This window comes from Saimiri boliviensis, chromosome 12 (assembly GCF_048565385.1).
Source record: "Saimiri boliviensis isolate mSaiBol1 chromosome 12, mSaiBol1.pri, whole genome shotgun sequence".
Taxonomy (NCBI): domain Eukaryota; kingdom Metazoa; phylum Chordata; class Mammalia; order Primates; family Cebidae; genus Saimiri; species Saimiri boliviensis.
Window position 1 is genome coordinate 70,165,725 of NC_133460.1, and position 2,889 is coordinate 70,168,613.

General features: G+C 40.7%; 1 pseudogene; it reads right to left on the reverse strand.

Annotated features, from left to right (window-relative positions):
• Positions 1-541: 541 nt before the first annotated feature.
• On the reverse strand, positions 542-2,472 carry LOC101035950 (52 kDa repressor of the inhibitor of the protein kinase-like; annotated as a pseudogene).
• Positions 2,473-2,889: the final 417 nt, after the last annotated feature.

Here is a 2,889-nt window from a genome sequence, read left to right on the forward strand (position 1 = left end):
TGAGCACAGAATCTCACTTTAAGTACAAAATATTACAACATGAAGGGAAAATAGATTGCCTGTAGAAAATATGACTGTTAATAGAGTTTTTAGTGAACTCACTATAAACAAGGATGGAATCAAAATGCATTATTACACAATTTGTATAGCAAAATCAAATCATATGAAAACACGGGGACAAAACATGCATTACACGTAAGTGAAAACATGGAATTCTTAGAGAACAAAACTAATTATGAATCAGACTTACTTGCTAATATTTTAATTTCCTGGCACCTCTTCCTCTTCCAGGATCTGATTCCCTAGCAGTTTTCCTGGCAATTGTTCGACCAAAGAGAAAGTGTTGATGTCATTGGGCTGGGAGATCTTAGAGGATGATGGGGACCCCTTTCTGGGAGGTAGCGGAGGGGTATCCCAGACAGAGGTTCGGGGAGGCAGACATTTGACCACGATGGTCTCGATCTCTTGACCTCGTGATCCACCTGCCTCGGCCTCCCAAAGTGCTGAGATTACAGGCTTGAGCCACTGCGCTCGGCCAAGATAGGACATTTTTAAGACCATCAATAGTAACAATGAAATCAAAATCTGTTACTTCACTGCAGAGTACAAATGCTCAGCCAGCTATACAGTTATTCCATCTAGTATTTGTGTCACTATTTATACGATCTAAACATAAAACAATTACTTGCAGGAGTTCCCCTAAAATTTCAAAAGCATTATGCCTGCCTGCCCACTGAGAAGCGCAGATTTCCTTCAGTTCTTTACCCCTTTCTTTACTCTTTTGAAAAAGAACAGAAATTACAACATCAAGTTCTTTTATATATATATATATATATATATATATATATATATATATTTATTGCATTTTAGGTTTTGGGGTACATGTGATGAACATGCAAGATTGTTGCATAGGTACACACATGGCAGTGTGCTTTGCTGCCTTCCGTCCCCTCACCTGTATCTGTCATTTCTCCCCATGCTATCTCTTCCCACCTCCCCACCCCCCCCGCCCATCATCAAGTTCTAAAAGCAGTTGTGGCGATCGATGAAAACAAGAACAAACTTCCTCAATTGTTTCTAATGCAACAGATATTCCCATAACAGGTAGTGACTTTGCCAACCACATATTTAAGGCACAGGAAGAGCAGAGTGTGTAGATAGCCTGGGGATATTTCTCTAAATGTCTAGAAGCCACAACTTTCATTTTGGAAGAAAATTCACTAGATACAATGTAAGCCTGGCCACAAAAATACTTCATATTTAATCCCCACTTCTCAGTTACCATAGTGTGAAATCTCACAGCCAAAGTTTCTGCGTCAGCTTCACAAGGCAGAGAGCCTACAAATTTCTCTCTTAGGTTATGAGATTCATCAACAAACCTTACCAGCATGGGTAGGTGCCCTTCCCCTGCTATGTCCACTACAACATCAGTGATAATGGAAAAGAAGTGTCTCTCATTTCCCTGAGAGTTTCTTCTCGAATACAGCTCTCACAGGTCTCTAGCATCTGACTCTGCTGTGTTTTTGAACAAAACAACGTGTTAACTGCTGTCGTCTCCAAGCACTTTCTCAGGACCTCTTCACCAGAATTTACTCAGCACGCCAGCAGTGCTTCAAAGTTATCCGGAGTAGAGACCTTCTGGGATTTCATCACCCTCATGTCCATCCAGAAGCATGTTTTGCTTTCCCACCAGAATCAAGATTTCAGATAGAGATTTTAGGTATTCTTTGTTTTCCTTCCCTTCAAGGGTTAGAGGTAAAATGTTCTCATCTTGCTCTTCACTCCCTTCTTCACTGGGGTTCTGAGTATTGCTATGTTGGCTTTTTTTTTTTAATGTTTTTGTTCCTGAAGTTTATGTTTGTTCACAAGTTCCATCAATTTTTTTCTGTTTCAGTGTCCTGATTTCGTCTTCACTCAGTTCTTTCATTCGTTTCTGTGTCTACTATGCGGGTTGTTTAAATGACTGGTAAGATCAAATATTGTTGGTATTGCATTATCTCGAAGAACTGCATTGTCTTGAAGGGAGTCCTTATGGCCTCTCCCAGTGACTTCACAAGTATCTGCTTCAATTAATTTTTGAGAAATGAAATAACCCAATTCTTCTTTAGCTTTCTGATGCCTCTGCAAAATGTATAGTTCTACAGATCATAGAGGTCTCAAAATGTTTGGCACATAATTGACCATGCTTATTTAGCTGATCAGGTGTTTTATTTTCTAAGTCTGTCCTACAGTTCTCCTGCTACTTCTGGCACCTGGCTGGGTCGCGCGGGAACCTGAAGAAGGCCAGGTCGGACTTCGTGCCCTTCTGCGTGCAGTTGGGGGCGGCTTAGACGTCAGCATTGTGCCCACCTGCCGTCAGGCCCAGCGCTTCCCTCTCCGCCTTCTCAGGGCAGCCCACCCGCCCTTCGGGGTCGGCCGGCTGGGCAGGGCCGGCACGCGGGGCCGACAGATTCTTATAATTTGACTTTCCATTTTTAGTTTTAATTATGTTATGCCATTTATAGTAAAAAATATTCTGACTGCTCGTTTCCAAAATATCTCAAATTAAGTGCAAGGCAGAAACATTGGGTTAACTTCAGTGTTTGTGAAAGTTTTCCCCAGCACATTAAAATTTCCCATAGATATAGAACGCTCAGTCCAGACCACCTAAATACAACTCTGAAAGACAAAACTGTAGGCACAAATATTTCTAAAGTAAATGATAAACACATGGATGTACCAAGGATATTTTCATGATGCTGTAACTTTAAGCTTCTTCATGTGTTGAGAAAGTATTTTTTAAAATAACTCTGGAAGTGTTTAACATTGAAAATGAGTGTGTTTCTGTGCAGCATTTATGAAATTCTGGCCACCAAAGATAGTTTACAGCAATTGCAAATTTGCTTTTGA